This window comes from Ambystoma mexicanum, chromosome 2q (assembly GCF_040938575.1).
Source record: "Ambystoma mexicanum isolate Mex_15411 chromosome 2q, UKY_AmexF1_1, whole genome shotgun sequence".
Lineage (NCBI taxonomy): Eukaryota > Metazoa > Chordata > Amphibia > Caudata > Ambystomatidae > Ambystoma > Ambystoma mexicanum.
In genome coordinates this window covers 534,994,067-535,019,436 of record NC_090924.1, presented here as the reverse complement: position 1 = coordinate 535,019,436, position 25,370 = coordinate 534,994,067, and the positions used below count along the sequence as shown (strand labels likewise).

The window sequence follows — 25,370 nt, the reverse complement described above, 5'->3', positions numbered from 1 at the left end:
TTAGGGCCAGGTCAAAGGCCTTAAAACCTCATCCAAGACTCTCTTGGAGTCAGTCCTGGCGCCTTTGGTGCCAGGCTCATAACCATCATGAAGGCCAACATTAGAATGGGACTATTTAACTTGGGGGGAGAGGGGGTGGGGTTCAGCCAACATGGAGGCACACACATAGCTCAGTTACAAGGAACTGAGCTATGCGGTCTTGTGTTTTGGGTGTGGCAGGGCTGGGACTACTTTGGGTGTGGCAGGCCTGAGACTATTTTACCTGGACTACTTTACCTGAGACTATTTAAACCGCACCCAAACAGCAGAACATGCTTTGCTTTATTCTGCTGTGGGCAACGTAACGCTCACCGTGTCCAGTTCTTTGATGTCAGCTTACCTGAAACCAAGGACCTGCAGAGAGAGAAGAATACTAGGAAACTTACCTGGAACAGTATCCTGTCTTCAATCCATCGCTGACTTCAGTTCCACTCACCTGAAGGTGCGAACTCCATCATCCGGCACCGCATGCATCCTGGAATACCATAACCTGAAAATAGGAGAAAGAAAGACAGCATTATTAAGCGTTTACTCACGTTTCCTCCCGAATGAAGAAAGCCACACAATTGTTACCTGGGTAGTCATCTCCTGGTCAGTATCACTGCTGGAACATTACGGCGCTCGGCAAGGAACATCGCAACCTGCAAGGAGAGAAAAGAAACAGGTTAGCAATATAAAAAGGCAAAACAGCGCCGCGCATAGCGCATTACTCAACGGACAGCATTGCGCACACCGCGCTCTCGCCTACCGGCCCATGCTCATCTTCAAACTGCATGACAACACCAAAATACCTTTCCATACCTAAAAGGAAAGAAGCAAGACATTATTATTCAAACTAAGAGGAACATAAGAACTGCATATAAAGAATGTAAAGCAGCAAACCTACGGAGTCGCAGCAGGCCTGGATTCCCACAGGGGGGCTTGTACCAGTGAAGTAACTTGGTCACTGCTCGCCCCCCACATCTACGCGCCCCTGCCACGAGGAGCAGGACGGAGAATCCACCTTTTACAATATTAAGTAAGGAGAAGGCCCAAGGGGGAGGAAGGAGTTGAGGCCAAGGGAGATGGGAAAACAAAGACAGACAATCTGGTATTGAATCCAGCTCTCCTGTATTGCAGACCCATTTTTAACCAGAGGCCTTACCAAGGGACCTGGAGAGGGTTCGAGAGTGCAAATCATCCAACCAGGGCTGGGTGGCGTCCCCGTCGATACCAGGTAAGCGTAACAGATGGGCCCTTCCACTTTTTCTTCTGACATTTATTTATTTATTTATTGTGCATATGTTAGGCGCTAATACCGCAAATAAATTATGTTTCAAAGCGCACACAGGGCAACAGGGAGGGAACATGGAGGGAACATGCGATAGAAAACAAAGAATACACTGGAGGATAAAGACGAACCTACTAAACCTTGTGAACATTCAGAGCGTGCAAGTGCAGAGAGAGGGGAGGGGAAGAAGGAGAGGGGGGATAAGTGCTGGAGTGCTCGTGCTCACAAGTGAGCAGCAGGTGAAAGTGCCCAATGTAGGAAGTGCTAGGGAGTTTTTAGTTGTAATAAATAAATGGGTAGGTGCAGGCCTACAGTGACGCAGGCTAGTAAGTGTCAAGGCAAGTGGTGTTTGTAGGCAGAGGCTGAGACTATAGGGTGTGGCTGTGGGGGGGACCAGGGCCCCAAAGGATACACAAGGGCCCTGGTCACCAATCACAGCGACTCAGATTAGCAGAGGAGGGAAGAAGGGAAGGAGGAGGTGAAAAGGAGAGTCTTGATGAGCTTCCGGAATTTGAGGAGGTCCAGATCAAGGCAAAGAGGTGGAGGCTGTCCATAAGAGGGAGCCAGTTGAAGGAAGATCTGCCATGTCCTTCTGTGAGAGTATTTAGTAAGAACAAGTTGCAGATAGAGTGGTCCCCAGCCCCTGACAGCCTTATGGCTGCCATCAATTATGTTAGCTCATCACCAGTACTTGCAACCTGCAGGGTCCCACAGGGCTCCTGCCTTTCGCCCATTCTCTTCAACATTAACATCCTGACGCTGCTGGGGCTTCTCGACGACCTGGGCGTCCTTTATACCAACTATACAGATGACACCCAGGTTGTCCTAAAGCTCTCAGACACCCACTCCCTATACACACTGGCCATGAATCTACCCTACCATCCTCTTTTGCCCTGAATTCCCAAAAGAAAACCAGAGCTTCTAGTTTTTGCATCTGGCCACATGCTTAAAAAACGTGCCCCCTCCCAGAGTACAAAAACGTTGCCATCGCCAACATCACCATCCCAGTGGCCAAGAGCGTAAAGACCCTGGGTGTTATCTTATGTGCCAAACTGACAATGAGACAACATATCACCCAGATCCGGGCATCCTGCAGCTTTATTAACAAGCCGCTTAATCACATTCGCCCATCTCTCACATAGAAACATCTCTCTTAGCCTTAGCCCTCGTAAAAATTCACGCCTGATTACTGCAAAGGTCTACTGTCCGGTACCTCCCAATCCAACCTCTCAGCATTACAACTGACCGAAAAAGGGGGCAGTGCAAACAATCTCGGGTCTCTCTAGACAAGATCATAGTACCCACGCAAGGAGGGAGTTGCACTGGCTGCCCGTGAAGCATCATGTGTCCCACAAGGTCCAGACTCTGACCCACAAATCTCTGGCTCATGAGGCCCCAACATATCTTGTGGGGCACCTGGAGTCCTACCAGCCATCAGCACACTCAGGTCCAAGCCAGACTCTACCTGCCTAGATTTAGGCTGGTTAGATTTGGAGGCACAGGTTTTGCCGTTCAAACCCCACGAATATGGAACTCCCTCCCACGTGATTTAAGAAAAATCCAAACGACAAATGAGTTTAAAAAAAGGCTGAAGACATTTCTATTCAACAGCCCTTCTAACCAAGCACCGATTTCCTTACATACATCGCCACTGACTGCCCTCTGTTGTTGTTAGTCTTTTATTGTCTTACGTGCACCCTAAGGCCTTCGGGAGAGATGGCACGTTTCAAAAACTTAAAATAAATAAATACATTTGAACTTCCTCCTTGCAGCGAATGGGAGCCAGTGAAGAGTGTTTAGGGCAGGAGAGATGTGGTCCCTGAGCTTGAGACCAAGGATAAGTCTTGATGCCCTATTCTGGATTAGCTGGAGGGGTGGTAGGGAGAAGGACAGTAGATTCAAGAGAAGGCTATTAAAATAGTCTAGCCTAGAGAGAACCAGAGCTCTGGTAACTGAGCTTCTGGGGGAAAGTGAGAAAACTGAGAATTCCTTTTGAGAAGGAAGAGTAGAAAGTTTGAATTCTTGGCAATGTCCTGGATGTGAGGGAGGAAGGAAAGAGGAGTCGAAGAAGACTCCCAGGTTTCTGGCTTCCGATGAAGGAGAAGGAGGAGCCCATAGAGCATGACTGGGGGGAAGAAAGAGGGAGCAGGGGTCCCAATAGGAAGGATCTCAGTCTTGCTGGCAATTGAGGCAGAGATTGGTGGAAGTGCAGATAGGACTGGATGGCAGATAGGCAGTCCAGGATGATGGAAGTAGCAAGAGGGTCAGCAGGAAGTTTGAAGAAGAGTGGAACGTCATCTGCCTAGTACTGGAAGTTGGGGGAGACGGAGGTAATTTATGTGTGCCAGTGGAGCAAGGTAAGCGTTGAAGAGCCACGGGGAAGAGGTTGGAGCCCTGGGGGACACCACAGGTGCAGAAGGAGGTGGGTGAGGAGTCGGTGCCCAAAATATCCTGGGAGGGAGGGTCAGTTAGGAAGGTGGCCAGCCAGTACCCACTCCGAGATACCTAGGGTATCATAGAGACGTTTTAGGAGGATGGAGTGATTGAGCATGTCAAAAGGTAGAGGTGAGATCGAGTAGAATGAGGACAGCTGGAGAGTTAAGAATCCAGAGATGCAAGCAGTTCTTCACGGGTGCTCAGAAAAGCAGCTTCCGTGCCTCAGGATGCTCGAAAATCCAGATTGATGGTTGTGGAGAACGCCAACAAGTTCAGTGTGTGAGGTAAATTGGGGCAAGGCCAGCTTCTCCAGGAGTTTCCCCAGGGAGGGGCTGATAGAAATAGGGCGGTAGTTAGCTGTGCATGTAGGGTGTGCTGAAGGTTTTTTCAGGAGGGGGCGCACAAGGGAGTTCTTGAGGGAGAAGGGGAATGATCCGGTAGGAAAAGAGTGGTTGCAGAAATCAGCAAGTGAGGAGGCAAGGGAGCCAATGTTGTCCTTGATGGTTCTGGAGGAGAAAAGGGAAACCTGTTTGGAGAAGTCCTTCATAGAGCGGACAACTCTGGTGACCTCATCAGGTGTGACAGGGGAGAAGGAGGAGAGGAAGAAGGAGGGTGGGAGGCCATAGGAGGTAAAGGGGTGGGTGGGGGCATAGCAAAGGTGCGAAGAGTTCAGCCATGTTGTTGGATGCACCAAATACCCATGCGTGTATGGGCCTTTTCTTGGTATGGATGGAGAGTCTGCATCGCCTTTGGAGTAGACTGTAGGCCGGTTTGTCGAAGGCGAGCCTGAGGTTTGCCACTTCCGTTCCGCAGCTCTGCACTTGCGTTTCAGAGCTGCAAGTTCAGAGTAGTACCAGGTATTACACTTAGAGGCAGGTTTCAGGTGCATCCTCGTGACTGGGGCAAGAATGTCCAGATGAAGGTTGCTGAGAGCAGAGTCGGAGGTACAGTCTGGGGAGGGGGGGGGGTGGATGTGAAGGCAGCAGCTGACACTTGTTTCTTTGGACTGATGTTCGTGAACTAGATGGGCAGGGCAGGGGAGGGGGAGGTGCAGCCAGAGGGCAGAGGGGACCAAGGTAAGAGGAGATAAGAGAATGGACAGACCAGGAGAGAGGTGCGATCAGGTGGGTGGGGGGAGGTCAGAGTGGATGAGGGCATCAGGAGGGTGTCCTGCTGAGTGGGTTGGACCAGAAGGGATAATGGTGAGAGAGCGAGGTACCGAGGTCAAGGAAGCGGGGGGATGCTGTGACGGAGGAGTCCAAATGGATGTTGAAGTCCCCCAATAGAAGGAGTTTAGAGGAGGTTGTGAGGCGACGGGAACAGAAATCAGCCCATTCAGAGAGGAACAGGGTTGTAGTGCAAGGGGGCCTGTAGATAGTGACAATGGTCAGAGAGGAGGAGGGCGAGATGATCAACTTGTAGATCAGGCTCTCAAAGGAAGAAAGTAAGGCTGGGTGGGTATGAGGAAGCAACCCACTCAGGGAAGATTAAGGCCATCTGGATTAAGGCAGTCAAAAGCTGGCATTGAACCATGTCTCAGTAAGTGCGAGAATGGCAAAGGCAATGTCTTCAAGGCGGCCTCAGATGTCGGTGTAGTGTTTGCTGGCTGAACAGGCGTTAAGTGTGGCCAGGTGAAGGAGGTCGCTGCCTTTGTTTTCTGAGGAGGAATACGGGGCGTGCTACAGCTGGGGAAGGGACAGGAGGAGGGACAGAGAGTGGTTGTGGGAGAGGCAGGTGAGGGAAGGAAGTTAATGAGGGATGGCAGGCACCGGTCAAAGAGAAGGAGATTGGGTTGAGGACCGTGAACCAAGATAGTGCCAGTGTGGTAGACATTAATGATACAGCGTGATGATGAGAAGCCTGCCAAGAGGACTTCCCACTTGGTGCAACCATTAATGGGAGAGGATGTGAGAGGGTAGAGATGAGATGAGGAATCCATAGATCTGGGCAGGGGACAGAGAAGAGGATATTAATGAAGACCTGCCTGGAAGTTGTGCTGATAGTTGTCTGTGATGGGTAAGCCAGGGTTGGCACTCGGTGTCTTTTTATGAGCTTTTTTCTTGCAGGCTTCGTGAGAGAGGTGATAGTGTAGCAATTAGAGAAGATAGGAGAGATGGTAAGTGCCATCCGCGTAGCAGAGGATAGTTGAAGGAAAGATGGTTGGCTGGTTCTGGTGTATGGCTGGGAAATTTATAATGGTAGCTAGAATAAATTGTAAGTGGTAGTAACAGAGGGACGGGGCAGGATGTAAAACGTTTTAGACCTATATGCAAAGTCATGAGTACTGTGTTTAATGTGATCTGCTGCCTTCCCTACTGTATCTCCCGTTTAAATAGGCACCCCTGCCAACTCACCGATTCTTAAACTCTCACTGACAGTGGACTACAATCAGTGCCGCACTGTTGGCAGAGCTATTTGTGGGGCAGAGGGACACCGGGCACCGAGAGGACAAAAACCGGCCAGCCAACAGAACCAGAAGGCCAGGGAAACCGTCACTGCCAAGCAAGAGAGCTTGTGCGGAGTGCTCACCAATGAAAGATCTTTCTGAGATGCTTCACAGGAAGGCTCATCAATTCAGTAGTTAGGTCTGCATTATTATGATTTCACTGTCAAAAGAAAGCACTGTTGCTCCATTTTCTGTGGATCAAAAGTCACAATGTCCCATTTGCCACCAACAGAATCAGAGGGAAATTACTTAAATAAAATAAATTGTGTTTAAAGAAGCAATTAAAAATGGGTCTTGTTTCAAGGAACAACATAACTTATGTATGTTACAGGATAGATTTGTTATTTTGGCATTTACATCACACGCCCGCCACTATAGGTGCACACAGCACCCCCAATGAGCAGTTTAAAGTTGTAGTTAACACGTCAAATAACCAATGTGGCAAGGGTATGCTAGAAAAAATTTGAGCCCGGGCACTATTTGCAAATTAAGCACCACCTAGCATATCTGGGTCGCTCTCATGCATCCAAACATTACATGGGCAACATTGTCCAAGTCTGCCTTTATTAGTCTAAATGTTCCCATACACTTTAGAACATAGATCTTTCTTTTATGCATTATTGGTCGATCGAAACAGGACCAACATTCAGCCATGCCATCACAACACATTTTTCACAGCTGTAGCTCGCCTTTCCTTTTGTCTGTGCCACTCATTCTCTCTTTCCCATCCTCCTGCACCTTCTTATGTCTAGATACCCCAGACAGGGAACATTTCCGACAAGCCTAGTACCCACTACAAGACTACTACGGTTGTGACCTGCTGTATTATAAAGCATTTGTAGACTAACCTCATTGCCCAGTTACTCAACCCCAATCCTAATTTAGGCACCATCTTGCTTCACTACAGAGAAGATGATGGATGGGATTCTTCTTGTCCCTTATACCACCAGTGAAGCACTAAGAGGTCCTACTGCCAGACGTGCATGAAGCCATGCCACCAGTCTTCGGCAGGTAAAATAGGGTTCACATCTCATAGGATCAATGACTCCTCCCATTTCTCAACTACATTGAAGCACTGAGGGCCCAGAAGATACACTCAGAAAGAAGAGGGCAATGCAGATTAGCGTCCCAAGGGTGGGAGGGAGTAGGACATTTTACAGACAGTACCTCTACCAAAGAGTGATCAAGATGATACAGCCTTCAAAGTATCATATTGTACAAGATGGCATTTTATAACAGAAACCAAACCAAAGGGGAAAGAATCAGCATATGATGAAATAACGAGCCTGTGCGAATTTGGGTGCTGCATGCAATTTCAAACATCAGACAGATTGCAGGATCTGCAACATGCTGGTGGTGCACATGAAGGATCCCAAATTCAAGAAAAACAGACCAAAGGATTTACCTTAAAAAGGACAGGCTCACATTAACACACAAACGACTAAACAACTGTGTAGAAATAGGAGACCAACCAATTCAACACATGGTACTGAATGGGCAAAGGAAAAAATAAGAATAAAAATAAGAAAAATAATGCATGACCAGAACAAAAAGGCCAAGCAAGAGATCAGGTGTTGCTTTTTTCCCCCCTCTGCGATAAAGAATTTTACGGGAGTAATACATACACTAGGAACAGAGAGTGTGTGATATGTGGTTGCATGTGTGTCATCCCTTCTGAGCTCAGCAGGGGCATCCCAGTTAAGAATGGAACAGTGAAGGGTGAAAACCAACAGTTGACCAGCCTCTTTGCCCTTTGCGTTGTCCTGATACTTGTCTTTAAGTACCCATTAACGAGTCTTCTCAACTTCACCTCACGACACCACACCACAGCTTCTCATGTCATCTCTTCCTTTCCCTCCTAATTCTCTCTTCAGTTCAGAACCATATTAACTCCCATCCCGTCATCTTTCTCCACTACTCCCTAGTCTCAAAACTTCAATTGCACTTCCTCTTCTCCCATCACCTCTCTTTTTCTCAGACTCAGCATCACTATGCTTCTAAATCTCAACTCTCTTTCTACTGCTCTTTGGATTGCACCGTATGCAATAAAACCTCCTTTACCTCCGACTTCTTCCCTTCTCATTCTCATGACCTCATTACCCTTACTGAAACCTGGACCTCCCACTCCGACTCTGCAACCCTTGCTGCCCTTCATGGCCCTGCCTACATCTTCATTCACACTCCCCGCCCCACTGGCAGGGGTGGTGGTGTAGGACTGCTTTCATCCTCTCCAAACTTTCCCTCTCTCCTACTCCCGTTATCACTTGCTAATTCTCCCTCATTTCAATACACCCACCTCCACAATCACTGTCCCCCTACAACATACATATTGTCTTGCTCAACTGGCCCCCTGGTCCGGCAGGTCAATTCTTTGGCCACATCTCCCAACTAATTGACTCTCTCCCTCCCGTTCACCACCTCATGGTGATTGAGGACTTCAACCTCCCCTCTCTCTCCCTCTGCTGCTCTATCCATCTACTTTAACTCTGTTCTACTTAACCACTCGCTTCTGTCCACTCCTTGCCCACCTTCAATTTCCATTGACCTTATTCTCATATCCTCTCACCTCCAATATCTCCACCACTACTTCCCCCTCCAAACACTATTGTCTTTACCTCACTCTCCACTTCTGCTTTTTCTTCCTCACTATCGCACAGGTTTCCCTCCCCCACACTCCCTAACTACTGCTCTGACCTACACCACTCACTCTCCAAGCCAATTTTAACAGTGCTTTTATGCTCCCTTGTCACACTACCCTCTCAAATCCTCCCCTCCACGGACTGGGATTACAACACTCAACCGCACCCTAAAAGCAACAATGCAGAAAAAGCTTTGCACTTGGCAAAGGTCAAGACACCCCTCCAACTCTATCCCACTGTTCTTTAAAACTATTCCTCTAATCTTGACTGACAAACGCGACTTCCATCTTACTCTCATTTCATCTCAACCTAGGCGCCTCCAAAAGTCTCAACTCAATTCTCTCACTTCCATCTCACCTACTCTTTCTGCAAATGATCTTGCACTCTACTGTGCTTCCAAAATGTATACCATTCACAATAACCTAGCAATTTACCTTTTATCCTCTTCTATCCCCTCCTTACTTTTCTCCACCACCCCTACCCTCCTCTTCCACTAGGTCTTCCTTGCACTCACCAAGCGTGATGAGATTCTTGCCCGCTCCTCAAGGCGACCCCTTCCTGTGCCCCCACTGACCCTGCACATTGTGAAACACACAGCTCCCAGTGTTGCACCACATCTTGCCTCCCTCTTTAACAGCACTCTTGAAAATGCCACTTTTACCTCATCTTACAAGAAAGCCGCCGTCATCCCTCTCCTTAAGAAACCTGTTCTATATCCCAACTGCCCTGCCAACTACCGTCCTGTCTCCTACCACGCTATTCCAAAATCCAAGAGAGAATAGTATTCAATCCATTCACGGAGTTCCTCGATACTGGCAACCTCTGGGAGCCTCTTCAATCTGGCTTCCAACCTCTGCATTCTACTGAGACAGCTCTCAATAATGTCAGCAACTTCATCTCTTCCACTCGTCATGCAAATCTTTCATATATTCTTATTCTTGTCAACCTCTCGGCTGCCTTTGATACGGTCGACCATTCTGACCTCTCTACATTCTCTCTCCTTGGCATCAGAGATAAGGTGACATGTAATTTCCCATGTTAGCCCAGGTTAGCCATGCTCCGAATCACATGAGGTATGAGCCATAGACCCAGCATTGTTGCCAAATACACAGTGCGATGTAAACACTTCATATTTAGTAAAATACAAGAAGTGGGATTCGCTTTTGCAAAGTTGAAGTACAGTAGTTTCTTTTCAGTAGTCCGGGCTGGGTGCTAGCGACCTTGGGTCCGGTAAATTACAAACCTCTTCCATAAACTGTTCGCTGCTCTTTGCAGGCTTTTTCAATAGCCTGGGCTGAGCACCAGCTACCTAGAGTCTAGCACACCACAGGCCACTTGTATAAACAAAGGCTGTTTGCTGGTACGTAGGTGTTTTCTAGGGCAAGAGCCAATGTTCTAGCAAAATAGAAGAGATCAGGACACAAGAAATACCCGTCCTAGTTGTACTTTCTGCCCGCAAACACTTTCGTTAGAAAGATTCCTAGTGCTGGGTCCTTGGCTAATATTTATACAATAAAAAAGGTGCTATGCGCTAAACACCTGTTGGAAATATTCCTATTGTTGGATGACGATTTTGTCCTTGCTATTGCTTACACACCAAAAAAAAGAAGAAAATAAAACTCACTGATATTTTTATTTAGAAAGATTTTCAGTGCTGGACAGACTTTTTGCAGGTGTGGAATATGGAAGGCCCAAAAGGTATAAATAGAATAAGCTTCAGACCGGGGTGGCAGGGCTAGCAAGGGAAAGATGCACACAGCTGGAAGACTGAAGAGAGCACATAGGCTTTATAGTTTTCTTAGATTTGAAAGCCACCAGGCTGAATTCTGGCTGTTTTTAAGCATTCTAAGTCCCTAAAGCACGCTACCCATTGACTTTTGAGCAGAACTTAGATTCTGTTTAAGATGCTTGGGAAACAATTTTACCCCCAAGGCAAATCCACAAACCACCTAAGAGCAGACACCTTATTCTGGGTTGGCTATATGCTGGCCCCAGCTACACATGGAATTCTTTTTTTGAAGCATGTTATCCTATTTGATACTATTTTGATGAAGTTAATGGTGCATTAATATGTGGTTTGGTTTTTTTCCCTTGAAATGTGGATATTCTCAGGCATCCAGTCTACTCAAGCCCTCTCAGCTCCCTACCTTCTACAGTTAATGAGTATGGAGGCCTTTTACCCTTCATTTGATTTCACATTGGAAAATGTATTGGATTGAGGCAGATGCTTGAGGCAGATGCTTCTATGAGGTTGCCTATCAGGATATTGCGAGGCAGGTAGTTGGTTTTTAAGGAGACTATGATTTCTTGGAGACGGATGATCAGCCTTAGCCTTCATTGAGATAGAGGCAATGACAATGATTTTCAGCTTTTTCATTAATTATTTCCATTAATTTCTTTCCCTTTGGAAGTTTATACTGGTGAATATTGGAAGGGCATGAAAGCATGCGAGGTTGAAACTTGCCACCAGAAGTTAATGAGACTGCAAATTGATTCTTCGAGGTTGAAACTTGGTTGAGGGATAATGCACATAAAGTGGCTAGGAGCAATTTTGTACCAGCAGTAGACAGTGGGGTGAGAAACCAACAGACCTTCGATATTGAGATTCAGCATGCCAAACGATACATGGAAGGTTATTACAAAGATCAAAGCCAGTCTAAAAGGTGGAGAGCAGCCTAAAACCGCCCCCATTGAAATAGTAATCATAAAAAACTAGAGACATTGGCTAAAAACGCACTAAGTAAGCAAGATAAAAAAAATCCTGGGAAAAAGGTGTGCAGATCTTCCAAAAAGGGATCATCACAAAATATGGGACATTCTGACGCTGACTTAGGATGTAACAGACAAAAAGTTAATAAATCCCATTCCAGGGCACATTTGGCATGCCTATGTAAATAAGAAATTCTAGCCAAACCTTGTTGCGCACAGGGATCCAAATGAACCTTGGATTTTACTTTTGAGCCGGATGGGGGGATACAAGAGGCCATTGTTAAACTGAAGGCCTCGAGATCACCCAGCCCGAACAGCCTCGCCAATCCAGCAAACTGGGAGCAGGTTCTGTTAATACGGTTTGCCCGAGTCGGTAGAGAGCGCTCAGTGATGCCCTTTTGGCGGCAGTCTGTGTTTGTACCGGTACATAAGAAAGGAGACCGGCTGGATGTGAAGAACTACAGACTGCTGTCCATGTTGGACGTCACCGGGAAGCTATTTGCCTCGTTGGTATTGAAGGAACTGACTGAATGGACTGAAAGGAACTTTGTTCTTCACCCCTTTCAGACGTGTTTCCGTGCTGGATCAGGTACTATACATAATATCCAAGCTCTAGCATCTCTAGAGCATCTTATACAAGAAGCGCGTAGTAAGGATGCCCGGCTTTATACATTGTATACGTTTGACTTCAAATCAGCCTTTGACCAAGTAAACGGGGCTACTCTGTGGGCTAAAATGCAGAAGATGGGTTGCCTTTCTGGGTTACTCCAGATGGTTATTGAATTACATACCAATAACCAGGCACAAGTTTGTCTGGATAACAATGGAACTACCAACAGCAGAGGCATACATCTTTAGAGGAGTCAAACAAGGATGCACAGTGCTCCTTTTTTATTCAATCTATATATATCCGATCTCCTGGGTATATTGGAGGCCAAATCCTCGTGTCCACCAAAAATTGGTATTAGCCCCACTGTTGCAATGCTATGTGCGGACGATTTAATCATGTTCGCGAGAACTATATCAGATATGAAAATATCATGCGATGAGTTGGGGCAGTTCGCGACCAAACATGATTTGGGCATACGCCTTATGAAATCCCAGATTATGCGAATTTAAAAAAAATAATAATAATAATAAAATGGGTTCAGGTAAGATTCGAGACTGCTGAAGATGGCTAAAGCTCAGGCAGGTTTTTCACTTGCTGGGGTCATTCTCCTCAACAAACAATGTTTTTGCCAGACAATATTATATGGCCTTGAAGTCTTAACATTACAGGACCTAACATGGTTGGACAGGACCATGGGCGCTTTTTGGTGAAAGATACTAGGCCCCCCCGGCTCTCATGTCCAGTCCAACTGATGGAACTGGGTCTCATATAATTGCAGTGCTTGGTATGCAAGGGTAGGGGCCAGTTACATATAAAAACCAAAATGAACCCTAAATGTGGGCTATTGAGATGGTTGTGCGGCACCATAAATCGAAAGTACAGTGTGGGAAAAAGGATCTATGATGTGTTGATGAAGGATCTTTTTCAACAGATTGAATGGTGGACGGACTTTGAGAGCTATAAGAGTCAGGGGGAGATAGTAAGGGCTTTAAAAAAAGAAGCTGAACAGATGGGATTGGCAAAAGAATTATTCCCATCTGGAGAAATTGAAAAGTTGTGACGTCTTAGCCAAGACATCTCATACATATCTGAAACCGCAACCGTACCTAATTTACCCAGACCCTGATGCTCTTAAGAATGAATGAACGAACAGCCAGTGCTGTCCGTTTGTGGCACAAAATTGGTTCTAAACTCTAGAGAGTGGTTTTGTCCGATATGTAGGCTACAACATGTGTCCGAAACAGTTAAACACGTTCTTACAAAGTGCGTGAAATCGGCCCCAGTATACATGTGTAACCTGTACATCTGTATGATACAATCAAAACTGAAACCTTTCGGTTATACTGTTTAAAAGTACAATCTACGCCTAGCCAATTGACACTGTACCATATATGGAAACATGTAAAAATGTCTTTATCCTAAGGCTTAAAATTGGAAGACACACCCCCTCCTCTACTGTACGATTAAAGCCACATTGTCTGTAGCAGAGTAATGGAAAGCAGGAGGATTAGAGTAGTGGAAACCGGGAGGATTTATCCACTCCGTTATCTACCAGTAGGATATATGGGTCTCATTTGGAAGCTTTTTATTGATATTTTATTCCTATCGCGCTCATACACAAGTGTTTCAGAGCGCAACAAGGCAAGGGAAGGGGAACAGAGTAGAAACAAAAACAACGATCTTACTATGCCCAGTGACATTGAGAACGTGCAAGTGCATGGTAGAGGGGGAGAGGGAGAAGTGCATGGAAGGGGGAACAAAAGGAGAGTGCGGAGCAAGGAGGAAAAAAACCCATAAATAATAATAAATAAAAAGTCAACAAACAGAGGGAGTGCAGCCAGCAAGTGGCAGTGCTGGGTTTATGGCAGCAGGCTGGGTAGGTCTGATTGCAGGAAGAACAAAACAAAGGGGTGGGGGCTGTATGGGTACAGATACAGACCCCAGTGCAAGGGGTGGCCCGGAGGCAGTGCGTGCGGGTGGCAAGAAGAGCAGGTACCTGGGCCCGGAGTAAAGAGGGTGGCCTGATCGGTATGTATGTTTGCTTGCTTCTTTGGTGTTTGTATGGCACTGATTAATTTGTTAATACTGATATTGTTATGATGTATATTCTACTATGAATTTCGAACCTATGGAGATTTTAGCATTTTAGTCAATTGTTTGTAGCTGGACTGTAAAAAAGGAAATTGATGTTAAAGTAAGATGTTCCTAAATGGTGTTTTAAATGAGATTATGATGATTAAGTTATGTAATGTTTATGTCAAGATTATTATTTGTGTAAAGCTCTTGGAGCTAAATCACAAGATTATTAATTACTATCATGCTATATCGGAAGATCAAGGATCCATTGTCGTCGATGATCTTCACCATGGTTCAAGAAGAGATGAATGCAGGAAAATGTAAAATGCTGGCTACATGGGAGATTAGGTGTAAATCAATCCTAGATGACTGTGGCAGTAACATTGAAGAACTGATCTTTAACCCCACTAAAAGCAAAAAACGACTGGATGAAACAGACTGGATCAATACGTTAGAGAAGGCATCTGTCTACAAATTGACCAAGCAATCTGCCGATATCGATCAGAAAATTGAACGAAGTTCAACCCTTCCTCATTAAACACCCAAGCAGAAAAACACGATCAACACTCCTCCGGGCCAGGTTGAATCTACTCCCCACAAATGAGATCCGAAAAATGAGAGGCCTTTCGTCGTCCAACACCTGCCACTTTTGTAACTCTACTGAAAGCATCGAAACACTGCGTCATCTTCTACTATCATGTCCGGACACACAGCTTTACAGATCTCCATATTTGCTCCATAATTTGGAGAAAGCCTACTTGACAGAAGAAGCTCTTTGGTGGAAACGACTTATAGGGGTCCTTCGACCATCCTGGACCATAGCGGCTACCAAAATTCTGGATCTAATTTTCAAGGACAAAGTAACAGAACTCTCACCAGACACTTAAATCAACTGAACCTTGAAGGGTGCTTCTTTGCACTCTAAGTTTTGATCTACGGAATTAAAGTTGCAGCGCTTTAATGTACGTTTTACTCCTTTTCCTGCCCCTAAGTTTTTTTGGAGTTTATTTTCATCGTCTTCTTTTCTTATCATCTGCTTCTTTTTGGCTGTTCGTATTGTATTTTTTTTTTTAATCTTGCAACTAACTTGTAAAAATCACTTCGGTGATTGAAACTCGTAAATAAAAAAAATAAAAAAATACTTTTTGCATTTTAAGTGTGTTGTCTACAGTGATGATAACGGTAATGTTCGTTTATTACAAATTTCTCATAATTAAAAGATTTATTTTTTACATGAGTGTAAGAAGCATTCATGGAGTGTTCATTACTTAAATGATAAGTATTTGAACAAGAACTTTAAGAGTGGAGCATCCTAAATGCATTGTGTATTGAAGTGCTATATATGGTACATGTCTTTTAATACACATATGAAGGGTTACTGTTTGTTTGTTTGTTTATTTATAGGGCGCCAGAAAACCCTTAGGTAGCTGGGCGCACAGAATAACAAGAATACTTAGCGCTTGGTTACAGGTTGGCATGTGTTATATACAGTAATTACATTATATACATTCTTTACATGTAAGGATAGAGCTAACATATTATACACAGTAAATACATTATGTACATTATACAAGTGAGAGTGGAGGGGAACGTATGGCATCAGATCACTGTGCATATGGTCTCAGATTTCAAAGGTCATTGGGTTACTAGATGGGGTGTGCAGTGGACTATTAAAAATATGTGACATTGGTAAACCCCTCCTGTGGTGATGAATGAGTAGCAGCCACCCACTGCAGGGGGATGATCGCCTTCTCTCATTATGGATGCATAGTGACAGGTATATGCTTTTCCCCTAGCCCTAGTCCTACCACAGCCCTTGCTGGAGTAATCAGGGGGGGTGGATGCAAAGCTGTGAAGGTAGGGATGATTAAATAAAATTAAAAAATACATCAAAGGCTCTCCCTCGATTTGCTTCATACCTTGCCCCCCAAAACATTTAGTTGTCCTCGAACAGCTTTACCACCCCACTCACCGGGAGTTACCCAAGGGTCTGAGCTTCTTCTACTTTTCTTCACTCAGCTCTTGGCACCCTGGTTTCCTCTTACAGCTTCTCCTATCAACTCTTCACTGACGACACTCTGATCTTCTCCTTTCCCTCCTTATCCGACGAGCTGTTGCCGGAAATGGCAAACTGTCTCTCCACCATCAAATACAGGATGACAACTCACTTGCTCATGGTCAACTCATTTAAGACTTAAGTGCTCTACTATCCGTAGACTTGCCCCGCCCTACCCAGCTGCTCATCTCACTCCCTACTCTCCTTCTCGCTCGCATCATCCTTGGCTCACCTCCTGGCCACCACTTGAGTCCCCTGGGCTCCCTCTCATTTCCACTCTCTCTCCTTGCTACACCATGCTCTTTCTCTCCACACTACCCAGACTCTACCACTATTTACATCCAACCTCAAAGCTCTTTCCTGAAGAACATGTTTCCTAGTACTCTACACTAAAGCATCACCCAGTTTTCCCCTCTTCCAACCCTTCCTGGACAACCTTACAGCACCTTCCCATTACCGGTCCATCCTTAATTCAGCACTTCCTCCACCATCCTATTCCTATGGCATTCTGTCTGTCCTCGCCCCTGCTTTATGTTTCCATCTTCACCTGCAACATGTGGTCTTAGTCATATTCTCTCATCCCCATTGTAGAGGACCAATGTCCTCCGGAGCGTTGGCAAATGGTTTCCCTGTGGTTTGTGTTAGGGAGAATTCTCATTCATGGCTAATTTCCCTTACCTAATGAGTCCCTCAGCAGCTTTGCTGGATTTCTAGGATTTATTTTTTTCACCTGGTAAGAGCGTGAGCCTTTTTCCCCCACTCTTACATGTGTTTTGCTGTGTGTGTTTACCATGTGTGTGATCTTGGGCTCTGGAACCTCACCTACTCCATGAGCATCATTTTTAGGTGTGTTACACAGCACCTTCAGTGCTGTAACACAGGGTTGTCTTTTAGACTTCCCACTGACTCCATTTTTCTGGGACTGACTACTGTCTCCCAGGAACATGTAAAGTTGCCATTAACTTTATGTAGTCTTTATGTAGTCTCTTTAAACCACAGACCCAGTACAACCCATCTTACATGGAATATTGGAAAGGGTTAATTCCTATCCCTTTTTGTCTGTTTCGCTCTCTTTATATCAAGACTTGGCTGGTGGCAGTGGTAATTACCCTAATTTTTCTACCGCGGTTATCTTATATAACCATGGTATTGTTTTAGGCTATTATATTAGCCTCGAACATAAACCCGCTTGACCAAATACATTTTATTTTGGCTCCGGCTGGGCTTAGTCGCCATTTCTTTTTGTTAAAGTCTTTCTCGTGTTTTTCTCTTTGTGCCAAACCGGGGTTGATTCCTTTGTTCGCCGGCTTCTGCACAGAAGCCCTCCTTAAGGTGCCTCAAAGTCTGGGTAGGCAGGATGTGAGTGCGGGGTCATCGGACCCCTGCCATGGGTTCCTTTGGTAACCCAAGTCGCACTCCTGTTTGATTGGCTGGGTGACTGTCCTTGCCAGGACAGCCACCCTGCTGGGTGATTGACAGCCAGGCTGTATGAAGGAAAACTGCATAAAAAGCAGGTCTCTGGGACTGGAAAGGCAGAGTCTCCACTGGAACGAATGAACCAACGAGGAGCTGATGGAAGAGGACCCCTACAACGACTTAATCGCCCGGTGAAGCCCTTCTGCAGGTCCAAATCTTCAGAATCCGAGGACAGCGAAGATCCTCCAGGAAACTTCTTCCCGTGAGATGGTGGGACCAACCAGTTCGCCCAAACTGCAAGCCAGGACATCTCCTCTGTTCGAATTCGCTGTACAGAGCTACAGTGGGCCGGATAGCCAGGAAGGTCGGACCCTGCTTGGGTTTTAAGGAGTGCACCTTTTATTTGGTGCTTTGCTTCTGGTTTCTTCCCTGGGTAGCGCAGGCCCTCCAGTCTTCCTACTTCTTGTCAATCCGACAGTCGCTTCAGGAACGTGAGCCTGCAGGAACTACCAGGAACGTCCGCCTCAAATACAGCTTCCTCTTAGTTTTAAGGTACTGTGCAAATCCGGTTGTTTATTTCGGCAAGCCCGTGGTGAAAGCGTTTGAAATCTTTCTCCAATCTGAAGGCTTGTCCTTCTCTTCGAACTAACATTTCTACCAACCAACCTCGTCCGGACTCCGTGGCACGAACTTTAACGCAAACTACCTTGAACCGTGTGATCTTGGGCAAAAGACTTTTGACCCATTGACTGTGGCCCTAAGCCTTTTCTACCCAATTCTATCACTGTAGTTCCTTTTTGTTCAATTGCCCTGAGTACTTACCTGTTGGTGTGATTTCATTTCTATTAACTTTGTCTGATCCCTTTTAAATTGCTGGAGTGCCATTTTGCTCCCACTTCATATTGTGAGATTAACGTGTCTGGAATGTGGTGTGGTGTATTAAGAGTGTGATTTTTAAACTGATTATAGTGTAATGTTGTACAACTGAAGAGTAAAATAAATGTATATTCTTTTACTTGAAAACCTTGAGTTAGTGTTTGCCTGAATCATAGTAATTGCTGTCCTTTGTGTAACTATCTGATACTACTCACTTGCTCTTGAGGCAAGTCTGTCTGCTCAGCCATCGCTACCACTTTAACTGTGTAATAAAGGCTTGTGAGGTGAATTTGTACTGTCACTTGTAGTCTTAATTGTGTGTGGTGGTCCCAAAGGGTACTGCATATAATTCTGTCTAACACTTTGTATACATAAATAGTGCCTCTTCACAATGAGCTGCTGCTAGAAGCAAATGTAGTGTGTCCTCACTGAAAGAGGGTTGAAAATAGAGACAAAGAAGACACCACTGATTGAAATGTACTTTGGGACAACCAAAGGGGGGGTGGCACATTGCTTGGAGATAGTCGATGGAAACAAAAGTTGAGCAGATGGCAGACTCTTACAGGTTCATGGTGCGGTCTATGCCAAATGCATACAAGAAAATGGTACGACAAAATTGGGGTTCAATTCCAAAGTGTTTGGAAGTACCAATGCTGATCTTTTACGTCATTACTGCAGTGCGTTATGGATTCAGGGAAGGTGTACTTCACACAACATGGCCCAGTTATCAGTATATAGCACAGAGACCTCACGAAAAAGTCAGTGGCATGCACCAAGGGATAAGGGATTAACCGGTACACGTAAATGTGCGAGAAGATTCTAGAGCACCACATTGACATTTTCTCCGAATGAGTTGGGTGTGTGAAAAAGTTGCTCACAAAATAGAACTGTGTAAAGGAGCCTAAACAAAACCATCTGGCAAGCTCTCACAGACCACCTACTACATGGTGACCAGAACATAGAAGGGATGACGGGACCAGAAGAGCCATAGAAATGTAGAAGCCAGTGCTTGTTTTAAAGTTGGTCTCTAACGGCTCTTGGAGGGAAAAAAACAGAAATCATTACACCTGCTAAACAAAGCAGAGTTAAAATAAGAGTTGCAGAAGGGAAATCTTACCTAGCGGATAGAGAGGGCTACATCTACATGAGCGCGGGCTGAATTTTCAAAGGCTGATTCCAGTACCTATGGAATGGCAGTGACCCTTATTCAGAGAAGGAGAGAGGCAATGGAAGCAATGACATTAGCTGCCAGAACACAAGAGTCTAAAAAGAACCTTTAATTAAGATAGAGAGATGTTCACATCTGTGTGGACAGTTACTTACGTCAGAACATATTCAAGGGGTTGTACTGTGGGATGTATTGACCCAACCCAGCTGTACTTCCCCCCACATCACCAAGCTGCATTTCAGCAGAAACAACAAAATAGCTGTGCTGGCTCCAGTAAGCACCATTGCACCAAAACTGTGTTTTGCAGCAACAAAAAGATGGCTGCACCATCTTGCCAAGCACATATTGGGCAAGATGGAACAAGGGGGCACACTAAGGGAGCTTGCCAGTATGTTCTTACATATGCAAAAGAAATAGAGTGAAAAAGCAGCGCCGTTTTGCTACCAGCCCGTATAGAGACACATATCTTGTCTTGTCTTTTTCCTTATCCTACTCTCTAAGTAGTCCTATTTACACCCTGGTAACTTGTTGAAACTGTTGGAATTATCCTCATATCCTGTCCTTAATGTTCAAGTGCTAGCGCCATCTCTTTTCAATTTTGTCTGGTGTAAATTATAAGCCCTTAGTTATATTTGGGGTAATCAAACTAATTTCCATATATTTTATTGTTGGGGTTGAGCACTGGCGTGATAAGGTTGACCTTGTGAATCAACCTTGGAGCTTACTGTGTTCCTCCTTAACAATATAGCCTAGATAATGTAGTGTAAGTAACATTTTCTCTTTCTTTCAAAACCGATTTTCTCACTTTTGACTGCTCCATTTACCTAAAAACGAACCTCACTCTACCTTCCAAATCCCTCTCAATTTACCAGCTAAAAACCTATTTTCACCTCTATATTGTCCCTGTGATAAACCTCTATGCCCCAGCCCAAAAACTGCACTCCAGAGCAAGAGTATTTCACCCATTTTTATTAAAAACCGTTTGGGTAATTTAAAGCGGGAATTGGGGAAATTGCAACTTTTCAACATGTCATTTGGCTGCAGACATGTTCGAATTGTATGCATTTTGCTGATCCATTGCCTTGTGAGTGCCAGTGATATAACATACCTGCTATTGTGATAAAACATATGTATATTATAATTAACCACACATTCATTAATTATTTGTAAAATTCGAGTGTTATTTTAGGCCTTTGCTAAGGGTTTAATATCAGTTTGTTTTTGCCTCTTATTCTGTGAGGGAATTATTCCCGACTACCTGCTGCTTCTTCCTATCCACTCAGAATTCGAATAGTTGTAGGTTGAGGGAACATTTCAGGGGGAAACCTTAACTTGGGTGCTATCTATCCTCATCCAAAAAGTGCTCCTATTCAGTGTACTTTGTATATGTTCTAGGAGAAGGTTAACCAAGTGTGTTGCTTCCATTTTCATTGTAAATATCACCCAATTGGCGATTACTGGCCCATATTAAAAAATTGTATGATTCTTTTGAATTTTAAAATAATTAAATATTGTAGGTTCACCAACCCGCCTGGTTCATGGTCCATTGTGACCCGCGGTATGATACGAGTTGTGTACCATCTCAAATTGAATTTGCATAAAATAAAGAGAAAGGCATATACATTGAGCTACATCCTTGGCTGAGACCAAGGTGCCTGTCACCTGATTGAAATATTTAACAGTACATTCAGCAGCAACTGACCACAAACCTCTACTAGATTGTTAGTCCGAGTGTTACCAAATCTTCCATCCCACAAGTAGTAGCAAAAGAGCAAGAATACTTTTCATAGTAGGGCATTTACCCGAAGAACAATCAAGCTTAGTGGGGCATTTACCCGAAGAACAATCAAGCTTACCGAAGTCACATCTACCCTGCAAGGAACCTGTGCTGCCAACATTTTTATAAACAAAATATGTAGCTGCAAACCTGTAAGAAATCTTTGAATGATTAGCAAAAAAGGAAGAAGATCATTGAAGGTGAATGGCTGGAAGCAATGGATGCATATGACGCACTATAATTAGGCCCGTTTAAATTTGTCTGACATACGAGCTTCAAGATTACAGACATTTATTTCAAACTCCACAGAGCATGCGATATATCGATGAGTTAAAACAATAACCCCATTCAGGTCAAGAACTGTGATCAGCACCAAAGCCAATGAAGGACACCCAAGACCAACTGTCACCAACCGCAGGGAGAAAAGGTAGAGGATTGCCTCGAATGAGTAGTTATCAAGTACAACAAGTGTTACACCAGTCATAAGAGACATCACTGCAGGCAGTCTCCACAAAAGAGCATTGAGAGAAACTTCAAGGACACGCTTTACCAAAGAATCGATAAGCAACAACAAACTCGAACTGGTATCCAATGATATGGTGACCGTATTAAAGGAATGGAATATCCAGCAACTCAAGATGGCCCTTTAGCACCCACAAGTGGGCGAGTAAAAAGGGCAAATAGATTAAGTAGCCTTCATTTAGCAAAGGTGTCCTGTAAAGACCCAAAAATGACTGCCCTGGAAGCAAACGATTCACATGTTGATGGCCAACAAATTTACAGATGCGTTGCTGCTCCAAGGGCCCTACTTTGATTCCACCTGGTTACTCGATGCCAATGTGGAACACAGTGTACAAAAAGAAAAACCCTAGGGCATTAAAATAAAAATAACTAAAGATGTACAAACAAGTGGTAAGACAACCAGTACAGCTTCTTTAAAAAAATAAAACATTCCTGGTGATTGGGTCAAGAAAAATTGAGCCATAACAAGATCTACTCTGAAGAGAATCAGAAAAACTCAGCACAACTCTAAGAACAGAGCCGCTGACACCAAGCGGGAGGAACAGAAAGAATCAGCAACTCTATGAGAACCAAGAGACGTAACTGACGGCGCTCAGTGGAGAGGTTCCATGTGTTAATATCCCCGCAAAAATATCGCCATATTTTTCCGGCAATATTAAGGCATGGAACCTGCGGGGGACACACCTGCAACGGGGACACCGCTGCAACCCCGTATTATTTTAAAAGGAGCGGGGGACACTACCGCAACCCCGCTCCCAAAAAAACCTAATATTATCCCCACTAAAAATATCGCCTATGGCCGTTCCCGACGACCATATATAAGGCAATATTTTTGGTGGGGATAATATTACCCGATGCCAGTGGGGAAGACATCCAGGGTCCATCAGCAGCCAGTCACTATGATGGAACTTTGCTGGGGTCAATGAACGAATACAAGAATGGTCTTGAGGACGAACGGCTCTGAATTTAGCAATATTCCCTCTCACTCCTTTGATGCTATGTCAAAGGGAGATATGCGTGTGTCCTCCCTTCCCGGTGACCATGTGTGACATTTTTATTTGCAAACAACCAACCAGGCTTATAAGTACCACGGGCAAATGCCAGTTCTGCACACAAGACGACTTTTCTTATCTGAGAAGACTGAAACCTAGTGTACATTGAGGCAAACTATGCACACACACTTGTTGCATCCCCTAGAGTGAACCAGGATTCCCCGTCACCAAACATACTACATGGCTGTAGCAGATTTAAGGCACTGACCCCGTGGGCAAGAGCACCAAAGGACTTTGGCCAGGTGGCAAGTGGAGCTTAGGGTGTGGGGCGTTACTAAGTGTCTCAAGCGCGACCATTATGAACTTTGTAAAAAAGTCATGCGGATTCCAGAGGAATCCATTGGTTTACCGTCAGGATAAAAATAAAATGCTGGCAGAAAACCATGGAAATTTGGCACACGGTTCATAAAAAGCTGTGTTCTCCAACTTCGCCTGCCAGATCATACAAAATACTGTAGGGTATCAAAAATGACAGTAACAATGTTTCCTAAAAATAATGGCCACTACACGGACTGGTAAAATGTCACCCTATAAGTGTAGCTTATTTTCCTGAACGGAAGGCCACAAGTTCCAACATGCAAATTAAAGAGAACCTTAAAAAAAACCTGCTAGAAACAAAAAATGCATGACAAAGTCATTATTTCACACAGCTTGTTCTGTACCTCCATAATTTCTAATCACCCAGCAATCAAACTAAAATAGCTTTTTAAAATCTTATACAATTCTATGAAAAATACGTTTCACAGCATAGTAAATGCCAGATACCTGTTCCCATCACGGATTACTTCCTGTTGTTAAGGGTCTGTTGCTGAGACATGTTAAACAGATAAAACCTCAGTGGGAAGTCATGTGAAGGCCTGGCTGTGCGTATTTTAGGTCAGAAGGGCAGAGACAGAGGGCCCTCTGGGCATTTGCCCATTGTCCGACTTTTACATCTAACTCAGCTGGCTGGACCTTTGTACACAGTTCTTTGCTTACATGTTAATTCGTAGAACGAAATACCTTCTCTCAATTACTCAACCTCAATATTACTTGCTTCGGCGGCTAACATTTTCCCAAAGTCACCCTCCAAAATATTCATACAGTACTTTCTCATTAAGTTGCACAAACATTCTAACGTCTGCTAACAAGAATTACAACTCTGAAAGCTTGAGAGATAACATTTAAGGGGTATTTGAAATCCCATACCTTGAATTGCATTATATTTTGTATAAAGGCTACACATAACCAAATATACCAATAAAGAAAGGGAAACGCCCTGGGCTCTCATTTGTCAGGTTGTTGGTGTTGTCAACTAGTAACCACTCTACTGCCTACTCTAAATGAATGTGGGACCAGAAATCAGCTACCAACTTCTCATAGCTAGTTTTCTGGGACGACAACCGCGGGTGACAACAGCGCTCCACCACAAAAAGTGCAACTAATCTCAATGTCGGAGTGCAAGCAGAACGTTCCCTGAAGTAGTCTACACATAAACCTTAGTAAATACGGGGATTTTACCGAGTACTTGCGGATTGTGCCTTCTAATTACAACTCCTGAATCAGATTGTTGTCCACTCATCTCTAGAATGATGCTTAAACTCCTAATGGCATGGGCGGTGCATCCGCAGCTGCAGGAGCTGAAAATACTCAGGATGCCTTCCAGTTGTTGCCGTGAAGCCCATAAAAAAATAGCACGAAGCCAGACGTCGCAAGCCAATACTACATTCATTGAAATTTGTCGGCCATGTTGCCACTTGCAAAATGTCCACTACGATCATAAGTATATTAAAATGTTAAAATACATTATTCGTTGTTGAAGATATACACATAATCACATACTGCTTATATTTCTAAAACGTAAGTAGTAGTGCAATAAAATCATGTTCTTAATAGCAGCAAAGATAGATATGATAAACAACTTATTTAAACGGTTTTGTTGAAATGACAATTAATTTAAACAATCGTACTTCCGTCATAGGATAGGGTAGCGTATCTTCAATTTACTGAACGAGTTCTGAAATGTAAATCTGCGCTTAAATTGGTAGACATAAAAAGAGGGTTCACATTCAGCGACCATTCCAAACGTAAACATAGAACGTACAGAGTGCTCTCTCAGTCATCTGCCAGCTTCTCAAAGGGTGGGGAGACGGGTGTTCGCTGAAACGTGGGTCATTCACGGGAGTTTCATTTTGTTGATTTAACTAAATGCAGGGATTACTTATCGGTAATCTTCATTATGCCTATTCCTTTTCCTCCTCGTCACAGTGCTTTACTCTATAAAGGAGTCAGCAATCAC

General features: G+C 44.5%; 1 protein-coding gene across 3 annotated transcripts in view; it reads right to left on the bottom strand.

The window, feature by feature from the left end:
• Window positions 1–24,762, bottom strand: part of LDAF1 (lipid droplet assembly factor 1) — a 263,824-nt gene extending 239,062 nt beyond the window's left edge. For 2 of the 3 annotated variants that reach the window (XM_069647673.1, XM_069647672.1), the window contains exon 1: window positions 24,593–24,761. The gene's annotated coding sequence lies outside the window, so the exon portion shown is untranslated. Of the gene's footprint in view, window positions 1–24,592 lie in introns of all 3 variants that reach the window. The other variant, XM_069647674.1, reaches the window with a different exon arrangement.
• Window positions 24,763–25,370: the final 608 nt, after the last annotated feature.